Here is a 16,613-nt window from a genome sequence, read left to right on the forward strand (position 1 = left end):
AATCCTGATCCTCCAAAGCCGCAGAGCGTACATGCAAAATGTGCAATGCGCAGGCAAATTGGCAATATGGTTGCTTCTTATGGAAATCTCATGTTCCCATGCAAGATCAATAAAGCAGCGGCTAATTTCATGCGACTTCCCCTGCTTGCAACGTGGTGCACTGGATTTTGTCTTTAGAGAGCGCATTTCGGTGAAGGCGAAGTGCAAAAATGGCGGTGTACCTTGCATGACATGGGAAAAGCACACGTGGTTCCACAGGTGGTCGCAGCTTGCAAACATATTTCTGGTTCCTGCACAGTGTGCCTGTGATCACTGCGTTAGTTTTCAGAACACGTTGTTCAATCTCAGCAAGTCGTAGAACACTAAAAACCGACAAGGCAAAAATTGACCTATTACGGGCCAATGCCTCCAAAGAAAGTCAACAAGTAACCCATATTGGCAAATCCGTACGAAAGTCGGTCCAATAATTCCCGCCTTGTTGAACGGCAGTGCCAATATTGTTTACTGACTGTGTAACGTGGGCCAACATTTGATCTCTATCAGAATGGCACAGCCAATATTGTTTACTGACTGTGTAATGTGGGCCAACGTTGGATCTCTATCAGAATGGCACAACCAATATTCGCGCCACACTGTTAACCTTAGGCCAACATTGGGCCAGGAACCAGAATGGCACTGCCAATATTCGAACCACGCTGTTAATCTTAGGCCGTCATTGGGCCAGGAAGTGCCGATACGTTTCCAACGTTGGCCCGACCTGACGTGCCGCCTGGGTTAAGCGAGGCCTAGAATGCACGACTTAGAGCATCTGCGTTCGCGTTCAACCTTCCCTTCTTATAACGGACAACGAGGCTGTGCTGCTGGATGGTCATGCTCCATCTCAGCAAACGGCCGCTTTTAGACGACATGCTACATAACCAAGTTAGAGGGCAGTGGTCCATTTCAACAACAAACTTAGAACCACCGACATAACAAGCCAGCATCTGAACGGCCCGCAAAACGCAGGCGCACTCTTTCTCAGATGTACTGTATGCTTCTTCTCTACAACTTAGTGTGCGACTTAAATGCAATATTAGTCGTTCATGACCACTATCATCTTCTTGGCAAAGCACCGCTCCCATGCATCGATCCTGAAGAAGGCCATCCTTGGCTGCAACGTGGCCGAGGATCGTCAACTTGCGTGCGGCAAAGGGACATTTCTTGAGATTAGGCTGCAGACCAGCGTCGGTTAAGGAATTCAGCACGTGCAGAAGGCGGCGCAGGTGTGTTGCCAAATCTAGGGCGAACACTTCATTGTCAAAGTAACATAGACATATTGTTATGCGAAGAACGAGTCGGTAACATGATGAACTATTTACAGATTATATTTACAACAGCGGTTGCAGCGCTGACCGGTTAGATTCACAGCGCGAGCCGAATTCGTTCTTCCTCCTCTTTTCGCAAGTGACGGTCCCCCGCAACTCGTTCAAACAATAAAATACCGCACGCATATTGCATAATCCCCGGCGGCAGAAGCAACGTCCTGAATCGCCGATATGTCATCACTGGGAGGGTGATACTGCTTCAGTCGTGCAACGTGCACAATATCACTGAACTGGGAAGCAGATGGAGCGTCAGGGGCGATCTCGTAGGCGACGGGAGTCACGGCACGAAGAACTCGGTATGGGCCTGTGTAACGAGACAGCAGTTTCTCTGAAAGGCCAACCTGACGTGACGGAGACCACAGACGCACTAAAGAACCAGGCGGGAATTGCACGCCTCAGTGTCGCTGGTCGTACAAACTCCTTTGACTCTCTTGGGATTTCAGAAGGCGGTCATGCGCAACTTCTCTTGCGTGGGCACAGCGGGCGATGGCGTCATGTGCATATTCACTGGTCGAGCCGCGTGAACAGGGAAGGTTGTGTCGAGGGGCTGTGCTAGTTCTCGGCTGAACAGAAGGAAAACTGGGGAATAACCTGCTGTGTCGTGGTGCGAGGAATTTTATTCAAATGTGACAAATAGTAGAGCAACGTCCCAGTCAGTGTGGTGTGAAGATACATATTGCTCGAGCATGTCTCTGAGAGTGCGATTGAGACGCTCCGTGAGGACGTTTGTTCGCGGATGGTATGACATGGATACATTGTGCCTCATGGTTCAGGACTGCAAGATGTCCGCGACAATTTTTGATAAGAATGTCCGAGCACTTTCTGTGAGAAGTCGTCGCGGAGCTCCATTTAATAAAATCACGTCGCGCAGGAGAAAATTAGCGACATCTGTGGCACAGCTTGGAGGAAGCGCTCGGGTGATGGCGCAGCGCGTGGCGTAATGTGTGACCACAGCGATCCACCTGTTCCCAGAGTTAGAAAGAGAAAATTGCCAAATAGGTCCAAACCAACCAGAAATAATGGCTCCGCGGGAATGTCAAGTGGTTCAAGGTACCCAGCAGGGAGCGTCGATGGTGTTTTAGGTGGTTAGCATTTGTCACACGCAGCTATGTATCTTCTAACGGAGCGAGCAAGCCCTGGCCAAACAGGCGTCAGCGGATCCGGTCGTAGGTACGTGACACACCCAGGTGACCGGCAGTGGGGAGGTCGTGAAGTGCGTAGAGAACAGCTGAGCGATAGTGTTTAGGGTTCACATAGAGTAATGCATGGCCGTTGGTGCGGAGGTTGCGGCGGCAGAGTGCACCATCTTGAAGGGCGAATGAGCGAAGGGAATTGCCGACAAGTGACGATTCTAGGCGGTCAGTGATGATATGCAAGGATGGCTCACAGGGCTGCTCGTCGGGGACATGGAGCAGTGGAAAAACAGAGAAAACACAGGCGTCGGTGTCATTAGCAGACGTAGAATGTGCACCTTCGACTACGTACCGAGAGAAGCAATCTGCGTCCTGGTGTCGGCGTCCCGACTTGTAAGTCACTGTGTAAGGGTATTGTTATAGTCGGAGTGCCAAATGACCGAGCCGGCCAGTATGATCCTTGAGCGTCGAAGGCAAAGAGAACGCATGATGGTCTGTGATTACTGAGATGGGCTTGCCATATAAATATGGGCAGAACATTGAAACTGCCCAGGCGAGATATTCGCGCTCGGTAATTAAAGAGTTGCGCTCGGCAGTTGTCAGGAGCCGGCTAGCGTAGGCTATAACGCGGTCACGTCCGTACTGGCGTTATAACCCTTAACCACTGTCATTGGTTCAGACCTGTGTAGGTGCGGACGAGTCAAAGTGAGCTAAGACCTGTGAATTGGTGATAATCGTGATAAGGCGTGAAAATGCGGCAGCCTGAGGCGCGCCTTTCTTCAGATTTCACGTGAGTGGTTGAACGATTGCTGCGATATCTTTCACGAACTGTCGGAAATAAGAACAGAGCCCCACAAAACTCCGGACGTCTTTCACAGACTGAGGTACAGGAAAAGCCGTTACTGCTCGAGCCTTCTCCGGGTCGGGTTGTACTCCAGAAGCGTCGACGAGAAGGCCTAGCACTATAATCTCTTCGGGCCCGAAGTGGCACTTCAATGAGTTTATTTGGAGCCCAGCCTTGCGGAAGACGTGAAGGATAGTTGCGACGTGCTCAAGGTGCGTCTAAAATGTGCAAGCGAACATAAGGACCTCGTCGAGGTAACAAAGGCAAGTTGATCATTTCAAACCTTGAAGCAGATGGTCGATCATCTGTTTGAATGTGGCCGACGCATTTCATAAACCGAACGATATAACCTTGAATTGGTAGAGGCCATCTGGAGTGACGAAAGCGGTCTTTTCGTGGTCCTGCTTATCGACGGAAATATGCCAATATCCATATTGAAATCGATGGCCGAAAAGTATTTAGCCCCGTGAAGACAATCAAGAATGTCGTCGATTCGTAGTAAAGCGTAAACGTGCTTTTTAGTAATTCGGTTTACGAGGCGTTAGTCAACGCGAAAACACCACGTGCCATCTTTTTTTTTTTTTTGACGTGCTTGACCAGCGACGCCCAAGGACTCGATGAGGGCTCAACAATGCTTCTGGCGAGCATCTTGTTTACTTCCTCCTGAATAAATTTCCGGTCTGCCATGGACACGCAATTCGGTCGGCGGTGGATGGGAACAGCATCACCAGTGTTTATCCAATGCTTAACAAGGGACGTCTCGCGAAGTGGTCGATTGTCAGTGTCATACATGTCGTGGTAGGAATGCAAAAGGCGATTCGACGAAGGTTTGGGCTTTTGGAGGTACGCGAACAAACGCTGTAGTGCAGAGGGTGTTTGGTTGTTCGGGGCGAACGTCTGAAAGAAGAGGAAGATCGAGGCACCGCGTACCGGTGGCACAGTCGATGAGGGCAGAACGCGTCGTCAGAAAGTCAAGCCCGAAGATTAGGTCATGAGGGCAACTGGTCAGCACGGTGAACAGGATTGGAACTTCGCGGCCAGCAATTCATATGCTATCAGTGCGCATTCCCATCAAGGCAACAGTGGCGCCATTGGCGACGCCTACGGCTCGAGTGATGGCAGGCGTAAGAACCTTTTTGAGGCGACGACATAGGTTAGCGCTCATTATGGAGACTTGGACTCCAGTATCAAATAATGCCGTCAATGGAACACCATCTACGTCCCCTTGAATTAGGTTCGTGCTGGTGAGGAGCGTGAAAAGAGGATTTGGGCCGGATTAACTCGATGTAGCACTTCCTCCTAGAGCTGCATGGCCTAGTTTTCCGTCCGTCGGTTTAGCGAGGAAAAGCGGCGAGGCTGGGGGACGTGGAGGGACGGCGTTGAGGCGACGGCGATCGCACGGAGGAGTGGCTGTAAGGGACATGAGAAGTAGGGTACAGACAGCGAGGTGAATAACGGCAAGCGTCGGCGTATGGGCGAGGAGCAGGGAATGAGCTCCAGTATGGCGGCATTCAGGTGGTGCTGTTGAGGCGGGATACATGACCAACGCGGTGGCAGCAGAAGCCGATCGGTTTGTCGTCTGGGGTTCGCCATTCATCAGGATTGCGTGGTCTTGGAGCGAAATACTGGTCATTGCAGGTTGTGGACATGTGAATGTGTGCCGAATCAGGTGGAGACACAGACCAGGCGGTAGGGATGCCAAGGTTAGCAATTTCTTGCTATACAACTGCTTGCATACCGGAAATAGGGGGGGGGGGGGGGCTTTTTGGTCAAAGGTACCGTCAGGGGGTTGTGGACGAAAGGGGTCCGGACTCGCCGCTTCATTCTCACGGTGAACGGTGCGTGTGACGTTCTCTTGAAATGGTTTTGTGGCAGTAAGAGCGGAGCAAGAGGACGTGGCAGGTGTGTTTATGAGCCGGGAGAACAGTCGGACGACGCGGCGGCTTTTGGCTACCTCGAAGCGGTGGCATTCTTTGACGATGGCCTCGACGGTAGAAATATCGTTATAGACGAGCAAAATGAAGGCATCGCACGCGATGTAATTGAGGATATGGCCCACCTTGTCAGCATCGGCCATGTGCTCGTCGAATTTGCGGCAAAGCGCGAGCACTTTCTGTGTGTAGGCGATATACGGTTCGGTCGACGACTGGACACGGGTGGCAAGCTCTTTTCGCGCAGCCTGTAGGGGACCTGGCGTGTAACGAAATAGATCGAAAAGCCGCTCTTTTAACATGTTGCAGCTGGAGAGCTCGATCTCATGTGTGCGAAACCAGAGACGCGGTGTCGCGTAATAAAAGAGATTAAAAATAAAAGGTAACATTGGCGAGCACGATGGTAGGGTCCCGGTGGTGGCTTTGGCTAACACGCTCATACATGCTGAGCCAGTTGTCGACGTCAACGTCATTTTGAGCGGAGAATGTCCCAGGATAACGGAGACTAGGAATCGTAACATACGTTGTGGTTGGCGCCGCAGGTGTAGGTGGCGATGGGGTGGTTCCATCGGAAGCCATGGCTCAGAAGAGGACGGCATGGCCTCTTCGGAGGTCCGTGACGAGGGCGGGGAACGTTCCACCTCCACCACAATTTTACGCGAAGGACGACTCAGTAGGACGAGCAACTATTTACACATTATATTCACAAGAGTGGTTGCAGCGCTGACCCGTTAGATTCGCAGCGCGAGCCCAATTAGTTCTTCCTCCTCTTTTCCCGAGTGATGGCGCCCATCCGCCTCGTTCAAACATTCAAAGATCACACGCGTGTAGCAATATCTTCCATTTAAGGCTGTGCGAAACGTTATTTGACATCCTTTCGAATGTAGCAGGCGCGTTGCAATGTCCGAAAGGCATGACGGTAAACTCATATAGGCCATCTGGTGTAACAAATGTAGTTTTCGGGCGATCGACCTCCACCATCGGGACCTGCCAGTAGCCTGATTGCCAGTCTGTTCTGTATCGGCCAGGCGGTATGACAACATTGTACCGTGAATGACGTGTGCCTGACCGGCATGCAGCGTTATCTATAAAAGTACGCTGTTGCCTCGAATAAAGGGCTTTTTGCGTTGCTGCCCCAGAAGCGTCTGTCTGCTGCTTAGAACAGAGCATCTGACGAAGAGAATGTGATGCGGCGCGCAGCAAGCCACCTCCGGCCCACAACAGTCACGAGGCTGAACCGCCTACGGTGCAAGGCGACACGGAGCCCTTGCAGGCACGACTTCATCGATTGGAGCAGTGCAAGAACGCCAAGAAGCAAGACGTCACGGAGCCCTTGCATGGACTTCAGCGACTGGCTGGAGCAAGCGAACAAGAACCGACAGTACGGAGAAGGCACATCAAGGAAAACGGCTAGGCAGATAAGTGAAATTTGCTCATTATGGCAGAACCCGAACGTGATCCGAAGCTCGACAGAATGACGGAATACGGCCAAAAAATCGAAAATATACGCTCGTATTTTGAACGCTTCGAGAACTACGTAGACATAGACGTACACTACGTAGACTACGTCCCTGCAGGCAAGAAACTAAAGTTGTTTCTGAACATACTCGACGCGCAAGCGTTTGAAGAGCTAAAGAAAATAACTCTTCCTCATTTGCCTTCTCAGAAGACTTTCGAAGAAATCAAACAGCTTCTGGAAGCTCATTTCAGCCCAGCTCACTCAATAATCGCAGGGCGCTGTAAATTTAATCGCCGAATGCATCAAGAAAATGATAGTGTCAGAGATTTCATCCCTGAACTGAAGCATCTCGCAAGAGATTGCAGTTACGGCACGTTCGTAAATGATGCCTTAAGGAACAGACTAGTGGCTGGTTTGCGTGACGAGGAAACGCAACGGGCTCTTTAGGCACAGGCTGACTTGACGTTCGAGCTGGCGCGCAAAACAGCGCTTGAAAAAGAGCTGGCTTGCTGCAAGATCTCTTACATTGTACTCTTCATTTTGATATACAACTTGCGCCTTTTGTCTTGTCTACATCGTAGTTCTTGGCGCTTGCGCAAAGGAATGAAGATTGCCTTTTTTGCTAACGTTTACAACCAATTTACAGAACTTGCTAGGTGTTTAAGCAAAACACTATAACAATATACCAGCCTTTCGGAGTTCTGGACAGCAATATTACCAGCCTTTCGGAGTTCTTTAAAGCTAAGCTCACGAGTTTTGTGAGTTGCCATGTACCAAGATTACTACAGGGAAGCGGAGGGCTGATAAACCCTGGATTACCACGATGTTTAGGACGTTATTACCAAAAAGAACCGCGCTTTCACGCGCTTCACGCTTGCGAAGACTTCTGATGTCGAGGAAGGACTTGGTAAAATAAACTGACCACTAAAAGAACAATTAAGAGAAGTGAAAGATAACGTCTTCATTTCCACAGAGAGAACCGGTGTTACTAATTTCAAGGAAGTACGGAAATACGTGAAATCGAAAAAGAGGCTCAGTTGGAGTCCTGGACAATATAGATGACAAAGAAAATTTAACGGAAGACACAGAGAAGGCTGTCTGCTTTTACCGTATTTTTCCATCTATGTTTTCTGAACCATTTAAAGGTGAACTGCCCTCTGTTACGCACCACGCTATTAAACATAAGGCTCACATTGCTGTCTCCACAAATGGTGTGTACTCTCCTCGAATGCCTTAATTCAAGCTCGGATCCAGGGCGTGACGCCATTTCCAACTATGTATTAACGAGATGTGCAAGAACGCTGGCGTTGTTTTTAGCTGTATTGTTTTCTAAATCAGCAGAATATCAGCAACTCCCATCTGAGTGGAAGTTCGCGAATGTTGTGCTAATACTAAAGTCCAATAACAGAACTAGCGTCACAAACTGCAGACCGATCTCCTTGACAAATGCCTGCTGTGAAAACCTTCGGCATATAATATATAGAAACATTATCAAACATTTAGGATCCGATTATTTTTTTTCTTGAGCACAGTTTAGCTTTAGGACCGGTTTATAGGGCGTTACACAATTAGGCAATTTTTTGATCGTCGACGATTGGGGTCTATAAGTTAATCCGCTATTCCTTTATTTTCAAAATTATTTGACACTGTTCCGCATGCTCTTTTACTAGATAAAGTGCCATTTTTGGCATTGCCTGGTTCTGTTCTTGGTTGGTTGAGGAGTTATTTCTCTTGTATACAGCAAGCCGTTGTTGTAAATGGTTGTTCTCCTTCGTATGTTAACGTGACTTCCGGATGACGATGATGATGATGTGTGGTGTTTTGTGGCTCAAGGGCCAGGTTTGGCCAAAGAGCGCCATGACAAGTGGTAATGTTGATGTATTATGGAAGATGCGACTTGGCTGTAAAGTGGCCTAAAAATAGTCGCTGGGAAGTGCGTAAAATCTACGTACTATAAAATTATGGCGATGACTAATGACGAATACTGCGAACATTAAAATCCATCGCAGAAGAATGATGCATTGTTTAAAATATGCGAGATGTTAAATTGCTTACAGCACTACTGCCTCGCCAGAGCCCTTGAACCATAAGGGCCTAGAGGCATGTGCTATCCAAAATAATTATCACAGCGGCATCTTCTGAAGAGAGGAAGCGCTACGAATGTGTGGGGCTAATAACATGCAATACAACATCTTTCAAAAAACCTAGGACGGCGTTGGTGTCAAAGAGTGGTTCTGGATCAAGTAACATAACAGGATGAAGAGGGATGCGCTGCCCGTATGCTAAGAGAAAATGTTTCCTTCTTTCAGATTCGGCTTCCCGACACTCCAGTAGGACGTAGAGGACGGTCAGCCTCTCCCCGCATCTACCACAGGTTGGAGGCTCGTTTCCCGCGAGTAAATGTTCCGTGTGCCAAAAGTGTGTCCTATTCATAGACGGCAGAATAGGACATCTGTCCGGCGGGATTTTGTTACAGGAGGCCAGTAACCTAATTGTGGCTTTATTACGTGCAGTTTATTATTTATTTCTTCGTCCCACATGCTGTGCCAGTGGTTTCGTAGTTTCCTTCTTAACAAAGGCTTCAGGTCTCTGGCAGGGACCGAAGCAGTAGGATTAACTGCATGCAATGAAATTTATGTGGCCATCTGGTCGGCTAGAACGTTTCCCTCGATGCCCCTATGTCCAGGCACCCAGCATACAATCACATGTTGGTTAGATATGTATGCATTACACAGTGCGGAGTAGAGTTCATTAAATACTGGATTTTTGTGATTACAGAAAGACATCAAGGCCTTCACAGCACTGAGGGAGTCCGTATATAAAACTGATTTCTGGAGTTGTGATTTATTTAAATGCCTTACGGCCGACAGCAGTGCGTAGGCCTCAGCCGTAAAGATGCTTGTTTCCAAATGCAGTACATCGGATTCCGAGAACGAAGGGCCGACGGCTGCATAGGACACCCCCTCGCGTGATTTTGATTCGTCTGTGTAGAACTCCGTGCAGGAGCGCTTGTATTGGAGTTCCCGGAAATGCATTTGTATTTCAATCTCTGGAGCATGTTTTGTAACTTGCATGAAAGATATATCGCATTGTATCATCTGCCACTCTCAAGGAGGTAGCAGCTTAGCTGGAGGCATTAGGCGATGTTTAAGGATTGGGACATCCATTTCAACACTAAGCTCCCTCACACGCAGCGAGAAAGGTTGTCTTACGGGGGGACGATTCCGAAAGAGTGTACAATATGTGATATCATTAACGGTATTAAAACACGGATGTTGAGGATTAGAGTACACTTTCAGAAAATATGTTTGGCTGATCTCTGCAGATGATGTGTCCACTCATTTGATTCTACGTATAAACGTAGGCAAAGCAGAAGAGTGGGTCTAAAAATTAATCTGCAGAAAACTAAAGTAATGTTTAAGAGTCTCTGAAGAGAACAGCAATTTACGACAGGCAGCGAGGCACTGGAAGTCGTAAGGGAATACATCTACTTAGGGCAGGTAGTGACTGCGGATGCGGGTCATGAGACGGAAATAATCAGAAGAATAAGAATGGGCTGGGGTGCGTTTGGCAGGTATTCTCAGATCATGAACAGCAGGTTGCCATTATCCCTCAAGAGAAAAGTTTATAATAGCTGTGTCTTACCAGTACTCACCTACGGGGCAGAAACCTGGAGGCTTACGAAAAGGGTTCTACTTAAATTGAGGACGACGCAACGAGCTATGGAAAGAAGAATGATAGGTCTAACGTTGAGGGATAAGAAAAGAGCAGATTGGGTGAGGGAACAAACGCGAGATAATGACATCTTAGTTGAAATCAAGAAAAATAAATGGGCATGGGCAGGACATGTAATGAGGAGGGAAGATAACCGATGGTCATTAAGGGTTACGGACTGGATTCCAAGGGAAGGGAAGCATAGCAGGAGGCGGCAGAAAGTTAGGTGCGCGGATGAGATTACGAAGTTTGCAGGGACCGAATGGCCACAATTAGTGCATGACCTAGTTGGAGAACTATGGGAGAGGCCTTTGCCCTGCAGTGGGCGTAACCAGGCTGATGATGATGATGATGATGATAAACTTTCAATGGGACTTGTTCTGAAAGCGCCCGTGGCTAAGCGAATTTCTAGATGGTGGACCGGATCTAGCATCTTTAGCGCGCACGGGGCGGCACAATGATAGATCACGGCACCATAATCTAATCGTGACCGAATCAGGCTCTTATAGAGATCCATTAGGCACGCCCTGTCAATACCCCACGTAGTCTGGGACAGAAGTTTCATTAGATTCATTGTTTTCAGACATTTTTCTTTAAGGTGTTTAATGTGGGGGATGAAAGTGAGTCCATAGTCAAGTATGACACCTAGAAATTTGTGTTTTTTGTTTACAGGTATCTGTTGTCCACATTGTTCTAAGCAAGGATCTGGGATCATTCCTCTCTTGTAAAAAGAACGCAAGAGCTTTTGTTAGGATTGATCTTAAATCCATTCTTGTCTGCCCACATTGAGACTTTGTTCATGCCCTGCTGTACTTGTCTCTCGCAGACTGCGAGGTTACAAGATTTGAAAGCTATTTCTATGTCGTCCACGTAGACACAATAAAAGATTGCCGGTGGTAATGAAGCGCGAAGCGTGTTCATCTTCACGATGAAGAGTGTGCAGCTGAGCACGCCTCCTTGGGGTACCCCAGTTTCCTGTATAAATGTACGCGACAGTGCAGGACCTATTTTCACTCGAAATTTACGGTTCTCTAGGTAGCTCTCTATAGTATTTAGCATGTTGCCGCGGATACCTAGCGCGGAAAGATCACGCAGGATTCCGTACCGCCAGGTTGTGTCGTACGCTTTTTCTATATCCAGAAATACAGATAAGAAAGATTGCTTGTGCACGAAGGCATCGCGAATGCTCGCTTCGATGCGCACAAGATGGTCGGTTGTAGATCGCCCTTCCCGAAAACCACATTGAAATGGGTCAATCATTTTACTGGACTAAAGGAGATGCACGAGATGGCGATTGATCATTTTTTCAAATACCTAACAAAGGCAACTTGTCAGGGCTATCGGGCGGTAACTTGCCACTGAGGAACGATCTTTGCCTTGTTTCAAAACCGGGATCACAATGGCTTCTTTCCATGCAGTCGGGAGGTGTCCCGCAGCCCAAATGGTGTTGCAAATTGTGACTAATGTAACTTGGGTGTCTTTATGTGTGTTTTTGATCATTTCATACATGATTCTGTCAGATCCCGGTGCAGAACTCTTGCATGCGCTCAAGGCAGCTCTCAACTCAGCAATGCTAAAAGGACAGTTGTATGGTTCATTCTGTTGGCAATTTCTCATAAGTGGCTTACATTCTTCTACTTGTTTATATTTCAGGAAGGATTGCGAGTAATGGTTGGCACTTGACACGCTCTCAAAGTGCTCCCCAAGTGAGTCCGCCTGATCTTGTAGGGTATCGCCTTCTGTGTTTACCAAAGGGAGTGCATGTGCTTGTCGCCCTCTTATCCTATTGACCCTGTTCCAAGCTTTGGCCTCATCTCTGAACTCGATAGAAACTTCTGCCAACTTTCTCGTCTGGCCTGCCGGTGGGTTCGTCTGCGTTGGGATCTTACTTTTTTAAGGTTGCTAAGATTCTCCGCAGTGGGAGAAGCGCGTAGGAACCCCCACGCCCTGTTCTGTTTTTCACGAGCGATCGTGCAAGCGTCGTTCCACCACGGCACACGCCATTTGCAGGCCAAGCCTTTTACTTCTGATATGCATTTAGATGCCACATCTATTATGAATGCTGTAAAGAACTCGACTGCAGTATCAATTCCTAACGAAGACAGGTCAGCCCATGAGATACTACTAGGAGATTGAAATTTCTCCCAATCAGCTGTCTAAATCTTCCACCTAGGAGCGTGTGGAGGATATTCGTTTTCTTGCGGTGATCTTAGCAGTATAGGGAAGTGGTCGCTGCCGTAAGGGTTGTCAGTACCTTCCCATTCAAGTTCAGGCAGTACAGACGAGGAGACTATGCTAAGATCTATGGAAGAATAGCTTCTGTTTTCAAAACAGTAATATGTGTGTTCCTTCTTATTCAACAGACACGCACCAGAAAAAAAAAGGAACTGTTCGACAAGACGTCCTCGCGCATCAATACGAGGGTCGCCCCACAGGTAGTTAGGTGCATTGAAATCGCCAAGAACAACATAGGGTTCTGGCAAGTCATCTATAAAGGACTGAAATTTATGTTTGCTTAGCTTATAATGGGGGGGGGGGGGCTATATAAAGTGAGCAAATAGTAATCAGTTTGTTTAGCAGAATAACTCGAACCGCCACTGCCTCAAGGGCCGTTCGTAGCTGTAAACCTTGACAGGCTATGCTTTTTTGAATTACAATAGCAACACCGCCCGATGATGCGATAGCATCGTCGCAATCTTTGCGAGAAGTAACGTGCTGTCGAAGAACATTTGTGTGTTTTGGTTTTAAGTGTGTTTCCTGTAAACACAGCACTTTTGGATTATGGTTGTGGATGAGTTCTTGCAAATCATCAAGGTTTCTAAGGAGACCTCTGATGTTCCATTGAATGATTTGTGTATCCATGTTTAAGGTAAATTGGTGCTGTGTTTACGGAAACGGAAACGATACCTTAGATTACAGAGCCCTTTCGAGGCCCTGTAATAGGGGTTTTGCTCTTTCTGAAGCGTTCGAGCGAGTGTCGACGCTCCTTAGGCGTTTGGTGCGCCTTGAGGACAGGTGTAGTGTCCATTGCCTCGTGTGAGACGCCGGACAAGCGCTCTTGCGAGCGAGAGGTTTTTCGAGAGAGTCCTGCCATGGAAGGCAAGACCCCTGCGCCCACCAGCCCGGAGGTCGATGGGGCTGCCTGAGGGGTTTGGCTGCGCTGGCCGTTGCCAGCGCTGGAAGGGGCCGCGGAGGTTGGGGCAGCCTCGGCTGCGCCCACCTTCGGGCTCGATGGCCCCGTCTGCTGTGTCGGCGGAGCAGCGCCAGCTGCAACCGCCGTGGGGGCAGATGGCGTAGCTGCCGACTCACCGCTTGTGGATCGGACAGCCGCCGGAGGCCGTTGTGACGCTGCCCCCTGACGCGCCACATTGGCAAAATCTTTCTTGGGCAGGTACGATAACCGCCTACGTGCCTCCTTGAAACTTATATTTTCCTTTACTTTAACTGTTACAATTTCCTTTTCTTTTTTTCCAGGATGGGCACGACCGCGAGTACGCGGCGTGCTCCGCATCACTGTTTACACAGTGGAGAGCATATTCACAAGCTTCAGATGTGTGTTCTTGGGCACTACATTTCGCACATGTTTGGCGGCCTCGGCAGCTCTGCGAACTCTGGCCGAAGCATTGGCATTTGAAACATCGGAGTGGATTGGGCACGTACGGCCTGACACAGAGCTTGATGCACCCGGCCTCGATTGACTCGGGCAGGACACTTGAACCAAAGGCGATTATTAGGTGCTTTGTTTGAATCTCTTTACCACCTCACCTTATCTTTATTCTTCTAACATTGATAACATTTTGCTCACTGAAGCCCTCCAGGAGTTCCTCTTTGGTCAGCTCAAGCAAATCATCATCTGACACAACACCACGGGTGGTGTTCATTGTACGGTGCGGGGTTACTGTTATGGGGGCTCCCCTAATGACACTAGTTGGGGTAGTTTCTCATATTGTTTTACATCGCGGAGCTCCAAGAGGAGATCGCCGCTTGCCATCCTCGACACCTTGCAACCTGGACCAAAAACATCAGTCGGGGATTTTGAAACAAGGAATGGTGAAATGTTTCGGGCTACATTGTTTGGCTTTTCAGAATGAATAACGTGGAAGCGGGGGAAATTCTGGATTTGGTGTCCAAAAAACTTGAAGACATCTTCGGTGCGACCTCGTTTATGAGGGCGATCAGGAAGTGTGGGGAAATAAGTTTCCATGAAATATATAAAAATTCGGCAACAGCGCCGACCGCCCACCACGGAGCCCATCGAGGGGACGAGACAGAGCTTGCATGAAAGTCTGCACGACGCGAGTCGTACGCCGCCACTATAACCAAATATGGTGTACCCAAGGTTGGATAGCCACACAGGGTTAACCCTTGGGCCAAGAAGAAGGAAGTAAATAGAAAAAAGAAGAAGACAGGAAAGGTGGAAAGTAAGGGAAAGACGAAGGTTGTAGGAAGAGAAAGACAGCAAAAGGCATTGCATGCATAGCATGGCAACGTTGAACGTTTTAAACAGCTGGGTGTATATATATTTATTGTATTTATTTAACAACAATAAACAATAACAATAAAAACATAATAGACATAAGATATTAATTGACAGAGGAAAAATGTAGACATATCTTAAACAAGTATACTTGTATATGAGAAGTATACATTTTGCCTTCTATATATACATATATATATATATGTATATATATGTATATATATGTATATATATATACTGTCACGTGGTAGTGACGGTGAAGAAAGAACACAGTAGCAGTACTGTGAAAGACAAAACTAGCTTTTATTGGGCGAACCTGTGCCCACAAAACAGGCTACACTTAAAGCACAACGATAGCGGCGAACACAGTCGGCGATCGTCGAAAATCTGATCAGCGGTTCAAGCGCGTCGGCTTTTATACACAATCGTCGAATGTTCCAGACTAATCGTTGGGACCCGGGTGCCTTCCATAAAGTTCTACATCATTCGCGTCAGGCGAATAAATCAGATAACACAAGGTTCGGCGACAACAGACTGCGGATAGAAGCATCGATAACTTTCCAGAAACTTCGGGTACATGCAAGCGCGTCCCGCGCTGTGCGATAAGATTTGCTGGCGGCGAAACGTGGTCGCCCGATAAATATAAATACACGTGTCAATACCCCCCTCTTAAAAAGCATCGTCCCGATGCTACAAAGAGAGCGAAACATAAAGGGACACTTATTAAACATAAGTAACAAAACAACGAAAAGAAATAAAGTCCAAAGGTCAGTTACGCGAAGTCCCAAAGTTCGTCAACGCTGGTGGTACGGCTTGAGCCGCACAACGTGGACAATTTCAGGTCGTGAGCGGCGCCGCTGTGACAGCGAAATGCCGTCTGGCACGACCTCGTAGTCCAGTGCACCAATACGTCGGATGATCTTGTACGGTCCAAAATAGCGACGCAAAAGCTTCTCGCTCAGTCCTCGTCGGCGTATAGGGGTCCAAACCCAAACACGGGCACCGGATTGGTACTCGACAAAGCGTCGCTGGAGGTTGTAGTGTCGGCTGTCGGTCCTCTGGTGGTTCTTGATCCGCAGGCGGGCGAGCTGTCGGGCTTCTTCGGCGCGCTGGAGATAGCTAGCGACGTCGAGATTTTCCTCGTCAGTGACGTGGGGCAGCATGGCGTCGAGCGTCGTCGTCGGATTCCTGCCGTAAACCAGCTTAAACGGCGTGACCTGCGTTGTTTCTTGCACCGCCGTGTTGTAAGCGAATGTTACGTACGGCAGGACGGCATCCCACGTCTTGTGTTCGACGTCCACGTACATCGCTAGCATGTCGGCGAGGGTCTTATTCAGCCACTCCGTAAGACCATTCGTCTGCGGGTGGTAGGCCGTTGTCCTCCTGTGCCTTGTCTGACTGTAGTTCAGAATGGCTTGGGTGAGCTCCGCTGTAAAGGCCGTTCCTCTGTCGGTGAGTAGGACATCTGGGGCACCATGTCGCAGCAGGATGTTTTCGACAAAGAATTTCGCCACTTCGGCTGCGCTACCTTTCGGCAGTGCTTTAGTTTCAGCGAAGCGGGTGAGGTAGTCCGTCGCCACGACGATCCACTTATTTCCGTTTGTTCACGTCGGAAAGGGTCCCAACAAGTCCATCCCGATCTGCTGGAATGGTCGGCAAGGAGGCTCGATTGGCTGTAGTAATCCGGCTGG

Source organism: Dermacentor andersoni, chromosome 5, assembly GCF_023375885.2.
Source record: "Dermacentor andersoni chromosome 5, qqDerAnde1_hic_scaffold, whole genome shotgun sequence".
Classification (NCBI taxonomy): Eukaryota; Metazoa; Arthropoda; class Arachnida; order Ixodida; family Ixodidae; genus Dermacentor; species Dermacentor andersoni.